Below are 12325 nucleotides of genomic sequence, written 5' to 3'. Positions count from 1 at the left end.
ACTCACTAGACAAAATAATCTAGAAATAAATAAAAGGATTTATGTATCTCATATTTCTTATGATAAGAATAATGACATTGAATTTTCAAAATAAAAAGAGCGAACAATCAAATTGTAAAATGTAAAAACATATTGCCTAAGACTTTGGGCAGTTTGTACAATTACATAGTATTCATACCCATAGCAAAGTCTGCTTCTTTCTTTCTGAATTACTTTTAGAAAATTCTTAGTTATAAAAGGTACCCTATATTTGTTCTACTGCCCTCAAATGATGTTAAGATAAACTGATGTTCAAATTAAAACTATAAGTAAAAGTATTCTCTAGGTACTATTCAAATATAATCTCTCATCATCATCATTGTATCTAAATTAGAAAATACATATTTGTATCATTTTTATCAGTGTTTGACTATAAATTATTTTAATATTTATATGTTAAAAGTTTTTATTTTATTGGTACCATATACATCAATTACTTCCAATATATGAAATGTTGGAATTGAAAGGTATTTTAGTAGTCATGTGGCCTTTTTAGTTTGTAGCTGATAGAGCAAAGGCCTAAACAGATGAAACGATACCTCTAGGTTCTCACAGACATTTACTGGAAGAGATTTAACCACAAAACCAGGGCTCCTGATTCCCAAGCCAATGATCCATATGATAACTATAATTACCAAAATCTTTTCTCCAACTAGTAAAATTCTTTCCTTCTTATTCTGTGTAGGACACAATCTAGTTATATGGGAAAGAGAATTTCTTTATCTTAATTTAATCAAGTACTTTGTAGTATTCTACCCTTTTAACTCTTTCAGGAACTTGTGAATTCTTTGGATAAGAGTTTACACCCTCAGAGGACAGTAGGTGGATCCCATAGATACCACCCCCTGGCAGTGCTAGGCAATTTGGAACCTGTGATTGGTTCCCATGAAGTGGGAGAGAGACAGGAAGTAACTGGGGAAATGGACTATAAAAGGCGACATCAAGGAGAAGACTCATTTGTTCATTCCTTAGCTCTTGGAAGAGGAGAGTTTCCTGGGTAGGAAGGATTCCACATGATTCTGCACTGGAGGCCTTGTGGGTGGATGACTGGAACTGAAGGAAGAGGCTTACATTTGTGAGACCCATATTGAAGAGGTTATCAGACTTCCTCATGGAGATTGGGACCTGAGAGAGCTTTTGTCTGAGTTGGGCTGAATTTCTTTGGATCAGCAATTATAGGGTATTTAACTTCAGACATTTACTAGCTATGTAGCCCTGTTTGCCTCCATTTCCTCATCTTACAATGAATTGGGGAAGGAAACATCAAACCACTCCAGTTTCTTTGCCAAGAAAACCCCAAATGGGGTCACAAAGAATTGGATATGACTGAAACAACTGAACAAGAACATTGTACAAAGGAGTAACATGTAGCTGAAGGAACATGTGTGGAAGGGAAGATGGGGACAGTATTACTATCAATAAATCACCAAACATTTATTAAGCACCTACTATATGTCATGTGCTCTATTAGGTGCTCAGCAAAGATACAAATGAAGCAGCTGCTGCCCCTAGGAATTTACATTCTATAAGTATAATCAATATATACAAAGATGAGGAAATTCAAATATACACAAAATAAAACAAAATAATTTGGGTGGAGCATTAGCACCTAAGAGGAGCAGTAAAAACCTTATTTAGGAGAGGGTGCTTGAGCTGAGTTGTGATGGGAGCTGAGGATTCTAAGAGATGTAGGTGAGAAGGGAGGATATTTCAGGCATGTGGAATAACCTGTGTGAAGACATGGTGCTATGAAAGAATTTCATGTATGAGGAATAGCAATCAATCAATTAAGAAAGAAAAATTAAACATTCATGTTGCCTAGACACTATACTAGATGCTACATATACAAAGCCTAAAATGAAGCTTATCATGTTCTCTTTGGATCTTTATACTCCTTTAAACTCCTCTTTATACATTTTTAAACCTCAGAAAAATGTTATGTGTAACTTAGTTTTGGTTTCATGTCTAGTGTGTCCCCAAAGGAAGAAGCAGAAAAATACTCAATATGGAATATGGATCAGACAATTCTATATTTGTCCTGTACAAAAAATGTGCTTATCCAGAAGGTCTACAAGTATGAACTGACAGATGCTTGAAAAAGAAGCAGAAACTATTATAATACCTTCCCAGGGAGAGAGTATGAAAATATGAAGAGCTGATACAGTTTTCTAGACAATTCAATAGTCATTTACTTAGTCACTCTTGCTAAATAATTCACTCTACATCCATGTCTTCTGGAAAGGCCAGCCAGGAGTTGACCTCCCCCTCTGTCAGTGATCTGATGTCCTAGTCTGATCTCCTCTCTCAAACAGGCAGCTCCAACCAAAGGATTGTTCTCTTTTGGACATGATGAATTTGAGATATTTATGGAACATCCAATTTAATATAGAAACTGCATATCAGGAAAGAAATTAGGGCTAGATAAATATATCTGAGAGTCATCTGTATAGAGATAACAATTGAATGTAGTGAAGCTGATGAGGTCACCATGAAAGAGGGTGACACGTGGAGAAGATATAATGTAGAGAGAGGATAGAACTTTAGGGGAAACTTAAGTGAAGGTGACAAAGCAGTCAGAGAGATAAGAGGAAAACCAGGATAGAATGGTGTCATGAAAGCCTAAAAAGGAAAGATTATTCAGAAAAAGAAGATGATTGATAGTATCAAAGGCTCAAAAGAGGACAAGGAGGATGAAGACCAAGAAAAGGTCATTAGATCTGGCCAGCAAGAGATTACTGTTAATTCTGGAGAGATCAGTTTCTATTGAATGCTGAAGTCAGAAGCCAGGCTGAAGAGGATTTAAAAGAAAATGAGAGAAGAGAAATGATAAATGCCTCTTTAAGAATATAATAGAGGGGGCAGCTGGGTAGCTCAGTGGATTGAGAGTCAGTCCTAGAGACGGGAGGTCCTAGGTTCAAATCTGGCCTCAGACACTTCCTAGCAATGTGACCCTGGGCAAGTCACTTGACACCCATTGCCTAACCCTTACCACTCTTCTGCCTTGGAGCCAATACACAGTATTGACTTCAAGACTGAAGGTAAGGGTTTAAAAGAAAAAAAAAAGGAATATAAGAGAGAGGGGGCAGCTGGATTGAGAGCCAGGCCTAGAGATGGGAGGTCCTAGGTTCGAATCTGGCCTCAGAAACTTCCCAGCTGTGGGACCCTGTGCAAGTTACTTACCCCCCATTGCTTACCCCTTACTAATCTTCTGCCCTGGAACCAATATACGGTATTGATTCTAAGATGGAAGGTGAGGGTTTTTTAAAAAAGAATATAAGAGAGAGGAAATATAATAGCGAGGAAAGCCATTTTAGATGGCTTTCTCAATGCATTTAATTATGAAGATGAGGAGAGATATAGGATAACAGCTAGCTGGGATGGAAGGAAATAAAAAGTGAAGGTTTTCTTAAAGAAGAAAACATATAGACATGTTTGTAGATGTGTGGCGGAGAAGCAGAGAGTAGATTGGAAGATACTGAAGATTAATTAGATAGTGGGGATGACAGTATATGTAATCTAGAGAGAGCTGGATGAAATGGAGAGAGAGCTTGTGAACAGAAAAGGGTTTATTTTGATAAAGAGAAGGCTTATTTCTTCATGTGAGGCAGAAGTAAAGGAGGAGATAGTGTGAGTGGCATAGGAATGATATGGAATGAAGAAAAGGGAAGAATAGGGACATTTCAACAAATGGTCCCAACTTTTTCAGTGAAATATGAGGCAAGATTCTCAATTGAGGAAATATAGATTAGAGTTGAGGCTTGAGAAAGGAAAAATGATTTGGTATAACCACTGTAGTGACTGGGATATTGAATCAATTAAGGTGGTCTAAAAGGACTGCCTGACTACAGAGATGGTCCAGTTCAGATTTTTTAAACATAAATTTGTCAGAAGGATTTAAAAAAGATTTCTGCATCCATTCATCAGCATGTGAATAGGAATGAAGGCAAAAGTTTGCTTAAATGTTCCATTTTCCCACCTTCTCCTGACCCGAACAGTTGTGAACAATGACACATTGTAGGTGAAGGTGAAGGTGTGATCCTCTTTATTTGGCTCTGTTCTCTGTTGTTTCTTGGTGCTATCCTCTATAACTACTCCACATGAACCAAGAACTTCTCTTTTCAGTCCAGTGACTCCTCAGACTCTTCTTCTATGCCCCCTGTATCATAGTTTCACCAGTTTAAAGAAGGAAGGGACCTCAAGATCATGTAGTAAAATTTTAATTTTACAGATAAGGAAAGTAAAACTTGGGGAGTTGTGACTTCCCCAACAGAATGCAAAGAAACAGGATTCAAATCCAGGTTCTCTGACTCCAAATCCAGCACTCTTTCCATTGATCCTGGTATCAGCTAATACTGCTCAGTCTCCATTGTTCATGTTCTTCTCTTCACTGCCACCACACTCCATTGCTGGCATACTTTCCATTGCTGTTGTCTCTGCTGATGTTTCCTCAGCATTCCTCATCATAAATAGTTCATTTAGAAGAAGCCACCTGGAGCTAATATGCCTCAGGGCTAATCATAGATTTCTAGATGTCTGTGGTTCAGAGCAGTAGAACCTCCCAATTTGGCACACCAAAAGGTTGTGCTAGTAATTGTCAAGACCTTCTGAAGATCTCCTTCTTTTCAGATGAATACAGCCAGCCTACATTCCTAGGGGAATCAGAGCAAGTGAATTCTGTTTCCTTCTTCCCTACTCAGGGTGTATTATTGTTATTGTTTGGGTGTTCAGGAAAGACTGGGATCTTTGTTGTGAGGGTTTGCTAAGCCCTTTTCAGTGTTTCTTTCTGCCTTTGGTGTCCACCCACCACCCAGCTCTCTCCTGTGACTCCAAAAAGCTGTAGCACACATAGTGGCCACATCCTGGTAAACCATCTTATCAAGTGGGCTAAACTGGATTGAAGATAAGCAAGGGGTCTCAAACCTATCAGTGAATTAGGGGGTGTCTACCCCAGGCATGCAAAGATATCCCCTGGCAGAATGGGCAGATGAGAGCAACTTGCTCCAACTGCCATGAAGGCAGGGAAATGGGTGCTGTGGAGTGCTGAGAGCTTGGTCAGACATTAAAGAAACCAACATCATCCATTCTATTGTGAACCATCTTGTCTTTTGCCTTGCCTCTGGACTTTAATGACTCTGGCAGAGAGAGTAAGGCTGACAAATTTGTGCAACTCTGCCCTACTTAAATCCAAGTTATGTGTTTTCCAAAAGACATCACCAGCAGCGTCCTTTTGGTCTTCTTCAAATACAAAGGGCAACTGATCAACATGGGGTGCAGGTAATGGTCCTCTCCCCCACACAGTCAGCACCCCATATGGAATCTTTATGAGGTGTTCATGCTCTTTTCCATTTATTTCTCCAAGTCCTACCATCCCCATACCACCCTCAGTAACTAGCACAAGGCCATGTAAATTAGCCCCCAGTCTCAGAGAAGTCATAAGATGGAATACTGAGCAAAAAAAAAATCCAGACATGGTGACCAAAGCTTGCAATCATGGCAATAAGAAGTGTTTCTGTCTCTCTAATACATGTACAGCTATGGGCAGATTTAAAAAACAGCAGCTACTCCGAGTTAACAGCTCTTTGGTGATAGCTGCCCTAAGCCTCAAAAAGAATAGATCCAACAGGAAGTCAAAAGCAATAAAAGCACAAATATTGCTCCCATCGTTCCCTGGGGCATATAGACTGAAAGGCGTAATTCAAACAAGGATTTCATATCAAATTGCCTATTCTCCTTTACAAATTTGCATAGAGTCATCTTTGTTTGCCAAATGGCCCCTTTGTACTACAAAAAGATTTCACTTTCTAGTATTTTGTATTATTTTCCTCTATGAACTTTCATCTTTTTAAAATGTTCATTTAATTTCTACTTTGCGGTGCACACTAAAGTAATAATGAACTGGTTGTTAAAGATTTGAAATAAGAAAGGATTTAATTTCAAATAAAGGATGATCAATTTATTGTCTAATAATGTTTACGAAGAGCTATTGCTGGATTCCAAATAAATAATTAAACAGGCTGCCATATTCTAATGAAATCAGCAGCAGCTGTGGTGAAGTGGCCACTTAGTTTTTCAGAGAGGAAAATAAAAAACCAGAAGGCTTCACTGGCAAGACATTCTTGACAAATTGAGTACTTTACTAGTTGAGATTCGATGCACACTTAGCTGTTTCTCCTGGCAAAGATGTTTTAAAATGAGGCAACAGTTCCCCTTCTCTCACCATAATTAGAAACCTCCTGCCAAGGTCTCTTATTTATTGATAACTTATGCTGACTGGTCCTCTTTCCTCTCATGTGTCCTGCCTGGTCTTTGTCAAAACCCACATGTTCCCCACAAGTTTTGCAGTTTGGGATGAGATAATTATCATATGAACAACACCTGCTTTCTAGAATTTGGCCCAAATACTTATTACCATTTCCATTAATCAAATGTATCATTTGTTTCCAATTTATACTCATTTAGCAAATTTTTATTCTTGGAATCTTTATGTGTATAAAATGTTCATTCCGATGTCATATCCAAGAGACTGATGAAGTAGTCCATCTTGCATATGTTTTCTGATTTCTTTGAAGCAAAGTTTCCCAAATTCTTGTCCTGATTCTTAGGTACAATACTGTAACTATGGTGTGACAATCAAGGCTTTTTCCCAGAAATTTAGAGGGTGCTGAAATACTTATATTGCATAGTTATAACTGAATTGAGCACCTAATTGGCAACAATAATTAGTTGCAATAAAAAGCAGCCAGATGGCTTCTTCCCCACACATATACACATCTCAGGTGAGCTCCTACAGAGCTCAACAGCTTATACATACAGTTCCAGAATCTGTATACTCAACTGAATTGCCCTATCACCCAAATTGCTGATTACAAAAATACTCTGCTTAAGTGAATGTATAATGTCCTGCTAGGACTCTATTGACCATTCTTTAATGGTCCAGGAAAAAACCCAGACAATGGAAAGAAAATTTTACCGAGAGTTCTAAATAAAGAAATTAATTTTAATGGTCCCCTTAAAAATCATTACCCGGTCCAAATATCCTTTATTCTTAGTAAGATATCTAATTTAAGAGCATCAAGAAGAAAATACCAATACTGCTCAAAAAGTGACAAGTAAACATACTTAGCAACTTGGAGTAGATTTCTACTTTTTGTCAGCGTTACATTTTTTTCTTAAAATAATTTTATTCGATGCCATTTAATTTTTATCAACTTAGTTTTCCCCGATATCTCTCCCCTATCCTACAGAGAGAGCCATCTCACATTATAAATAAAACTTTTTAAGACACAAAAGAAAAAAAAGGAATATAACTAATAGATACATTAAAAAAGGTCTGAAAATATGTGTAATGTGTGAAGATGGGATTACCTCCCCCCTTGCCTACTTTTAAATTTAATCAACCAAAAGCTTAGACACTCCTACTTAACACTAAGTAGGGGAGGTTCGCAAGCCACTCCTTAAAGTGGGTGACAACTCAGAAATGACTGAATACCCTGTGGGTGGTGCTAAGAAAATTTAAAGACAGTAATTGGTTCCCATAAAGTGGAGGAAGGGACAGGAACTGATCTAAAAAAAAAAAAGGACTATTAAAGGTGATGAACTTCCTATCTAAGAGGTCTTCTTCCTGAATTTTCTGGTTGGAGAATCTTGGACTGGGACTACAGCTTGGAACTACAACTTGAACCCGGGACTCGGGATCTTGGACTACTTCTGGTAAGACTGCTCCTGGATCTTCTCCTTTGAAGCTCTTACCAGGGTGAGTAAGAAGCTGACCCTCTTTTCCTGGCTTCTGGAGAGGTCAGTGAGATTAGTTCTGGAAAGGCCTTCGCCTCTAAGAGAAGGCATGTGGGTGGAACCCTTGTTTAATTTACTACTAGAACTTCTGTTTGGGGTTAAAGAGCCCTGCTGGAGTTGAACGAGCATCAGAGCAAATATTTAGTGTTGTAGGATACACATTTTCTCTACCCTCTTTTTCTTTTTTTAAATAAAACCCTTACCTTCCATCTTAGAATCAATACACTATATTGGTTCCAAGGCAGAAGAGTGGTAAGGGTAGGCAATGAGGGTTGAATGACTTGCCCAGGATCACACTGTTAGGAAGTGTCTGAGGATGGATTTGAACCTAGGACCTTCCGTCTCTAGGCCTGACTCTCAATCCACTGAGCCACTCAGCTGCCCCCACCCCTTTTCATTTCTCTACTTTTATTCTTTCCACCTTTTTTTTTTAATAAATAAAAGCTGCTAAAAGTTATTTTGACTTGAGCTATATTAATTTTAAAATTGATGACCATAGTATTATCTTAAAATTCTCATATATTTAGTTCAACCATAAAATTTACAATGTAAATATAAATGTAAAATGTAAAACATTTGTGGAACTCACACATCTGCAAAGGGATGGAGTAGGAGTGTCTTCTCAGATCTTTTCTATTAAATCATGCTTATCTTTTGTAATTGCACCATCTATTCTTATTTTGTGTAGGACTTTTCTTTTCTTTTACATTTTTATATACATCATATATATTGTTTTCTTGGCTTTGCTTTTTTCATTCTCAAATGTTTAAGGAAGATTTTTCTATGCTTCTTTATTCATTATATTCATCATTTCTGACAGAACAGTAATATTCAGTTATATTCATATACCATATTTTGTCTAGCCATTCCACAATAAATGGGCATTTACTTTGTTTCCAATTCTTTGCCATCAGAATAATTGCTTCTATAAATATTCTGGAGCATAAAGGGACTTTCTTCTTATCAGTGACTTTCTTTGGGTATAAGCTTAATAATGGAATTTCTACTTCAAAGGGGAGTCACTTTATTTGTGTAATTCCAAATCATTTTCTAAAACATTGTATCATTTCACAGTTCCATCAACTCTTTGCTGCCAAAAAAAAATATTACCCTAAATATTTTGTGGTAAATGGGGACTTTCTTCTTATCAGTGACCTCCATGATGTTTAAACATAGTAATGTCTGAGTAAAGACATATGGACACGTTAGTAACTAGAATTATAAATTACTTTTCAAAATGACTGAACTGATTCACAGTATCACCACCAATGCCCTAGTATACGTAGCTTCTCCAAATCCCAGAGTACTGATTTTTCTCATCTTTTGTATCTCTGCCAATTTTCAGGATATGAAATGAAACTTCAGCTGGTGAAAAGGAATTCTTTATTCTCTTTGTCTACTTTGAGTTAATCAATCAAGAAACCCCTACTTATCACAATTAAGAGAATTCACAAGTTACTTACTTAGAGAGCTCTACCCTTTTAACTCAATCAGTAAGAAACTGGTGAATCCTTTGATAAGAGTTTACAGTCTCAGAGGATGGGAGGTGGATCCCAAAAACACTGCCCCAAGGGGAGTGCCAGGTAATTTGGAAGCTGTGATTGGCCCCTGTGAAGAGAGAAAAGGATAGGAAGTGATGTGGAAAAAGGACTATAAAAAGTCCTGAACTTCCTGTCCAGGGAGCCTTTGGCTTGAATCTTCAGCTTAGAGCTTTAGCTGGTGACTTGCCTCTTGGAGGTGGCTTTGGAATTGGACCTCAGCTTCACTTGGGACCTTGGCTCTTGGAGCACTGCTCCTGGATCTTCTCCTTTGAACTTTGTCTTGGGGGAGTGAGTAGCTGGTCTTTCTTTCCTGGCTTCTGGAGAGATTAGTTCCAGAGAGGTCTCCTCCTGGAGGAGGTTTCATTGGTGGAACCTTTGTATAAGACAACACCTGGTCTTCTGGCTGAGGGTTAAAGAGCCTTGCCAGGGCTGAGCTGGACCCTGGAGCAACATTTAGTGTGATAGGCTAGACATTTTCTCTACCCTTTTCTTACATTTTTCTACTTTCACTCTCTCCACCTCTTTGTAAATAAAAGCTACTAAAAGTCACTTGGCTTGAGCTATAATATTTTTTAAATGGTGACCACAATATTACTTTAGAATTCTCATATTTTAGCCAAGCCTCTAAATTTAATTCCTTACAAGGCCAACATTGAATTCTAAGAATAAATTTGCTAAGATTTAATTTGCTTCCTGGCTCTGTGTTGTTTTCTAGTCATAACTGAATATGGCCCACATTCCAATACTTAACCCCCATGAAAATATGTACCTTGTTCAGCAGCTGTACTATATCAGGGAATTCACAAATTTGGGACAGGAATAGACCTTTAAAGACCATTTAGTATTTGCCATGGCCTGCAGAGAAGACTCAGACCCAGTGGATCCCACCAATGAGTTTGAAGGCTTGTTGCCACCTGTGACCTTTCATTCTTGGTCAAATCATGCTACATATTTCTATAGTGAGCAAGTGCTGCTACTTTCAAGTGGTCTCTCTAAAGGTTACTATTTGTAGATTCAACACCCTTAGGTTTTTCTAATGTAATCCTTTTTTTGGGTACTAGACTCGGCAACATATCGAAAATTCCAGTGCCTATTCTCAGAAAAAGTAAAAGCTTCTTGAAGTAAAAAAACAAAACAAAATAATAACAACATACAATTAAAAACAGTGATAAAGTTGATAGACTTTGAAGTTGTGGAAAAATTAAATGGACTATACACACTCAAAGCCAAACTAGGAAAGATAAGCTAGATTGACATTTTTTAAAAAATTGTTTAAGGCTACTCTCAAGACTTCATTTCAAAAAAGTATATTTGATTTGATTTGAACTTTTCCACATTAGCAGTCAGTTTAAGTTCCCAAACTTTTTTGGCCTACTGCCCCCTTTCCAGAAAAAATATTACTTAGCCCCCTCTGGAAATTATGAAACTATTTATAGAATTCAGAATAGAATGTAATACAAAAAAAGTGTGGCCATGACCACTCCCCTGGATCACTGTAGCACCCACCAGGGGCGGTAGTGCCCACTTTGGGAATCACTGGTTTAGGGTATTCATTCAGACTGTGACCTAATGACTCACAAGACAAATTCACCTGTCGTCGAAATTGGTAATACTATTTCATAGTAATGGATCAGGGAGAACCAGAGAAGGATGGAATTGAGCAGATGCCCTAGAAAATTGTGGAGGGGGGGCTCTTAGCTCTAAAATATATCATCTTTCAAAAACTCACTATCATATTAAAATACTCATTGTACTTGCTGTGAAATGCACATAAAGTCATAAAAAATATCATATAGTAGCCTTGAGCCTGAGAAGTGGATATCAGACACAGAGCCTGTCATCTGTTGCCTAAGTCTTTTATAACCTAGCATTTTTATACTACAGAGAATAATCAAAGCCCACATGTATTATAGCATACTAGTGATACTGTATATTTGTGGTACAATGACCAAATTAGTTATCACCACCGAACACTGCCTTCACGTTGTGAAGAGATTGCAAAAAATATTGGTTCAGGGATGACCATGAAATCCCAGATCCTTGAAATATTAAAATAAATATTTTTCTCAAGTGGAAGTAAAGAGATAAGTGACATCAAAGTGGAGGTGCTAAGAACAAGGTCGAAAACAGAGATTTAGAAGGATTATGACATATCTCTAGGCCGCTGGAATTGGAAACTGAAGGTTTCAAGGTTGGAAATATGCCACAGTGGAATGGAAGCCAACATTTTTTTGACAGGACCTGATGTTAAGTCAATTCCCTTTGCTCCAGAAGTGATGAGCTAGTTACAACAACTCAGGGATCTAATGGTCCTTGCCAGCAATGGCACTTAATGGAAAAGTCCCAAATCCTAAATCCATGCCCATGTCCACAGAACAAGTCTTTAGCCCAGGGTCTCTTAGCTAATAGCTAGTCCTTCTGGTCATGGCCGAAATGGAAAATCAATTGGAAACTGGATAATTACGTCCACACTTAAGTTTGTAGGAGGAGTGACCATGGAGGGCTAAACAAACTGACCTTTAGCTGTTCTTAGAATTGCCAGCTTCAGGGGGCAGCTAGGTGGCTCAGTGGATTGAAAGTCAGACCCAGAGATGGGAGGTCCTGGGTTCAAATTTGACTTCAGACACTTCCAAGCTGTGTGATCTTGGGCAAGTCACTTGACCCCCATTGCCTAGCCCCACTCTTCTGCCTTAGAACCAATACACAGTATTGATTCCAAGACAGAAGGTAAGGGTTTAAAAAAAATTGCCAGCTTCAGAGCGGTCTATGTGCTATCTGGAGACCATGGAAAGCTTCTATTACATACCTGCAAGGGATATGTGTTATTATATATTATTAATGGTTTTTATTATTTCTCTTCCAAGAATAAAATATGATGTAGCTGAAGTGGTTCTGTCTGATTCTATGGGGAACCAAAGATACTTTACTAAGGTCCTGTGAATTGGGCTCAGTGA

The sequence above is a fragment of the Gracilinanus agilis genome, chromosome 2, assembly GCF_016433145.1.
Source record: "Gracilinanus agilis isolate LMUSP501 chromosome 2, AgileGrace, whole genome shotgun sequence".
Lineage (NCBI taxonomy): Eukaryota > Metazoa > Chordata > Mammalia > Didelphimorphia > Didelphidae > Gracilinanus > Gracilinanus agilis.
The sequence above is the reverse complement of the archived record's forward strand: the minus strand, read 5'-3'. Positions refer to the sequence as shown.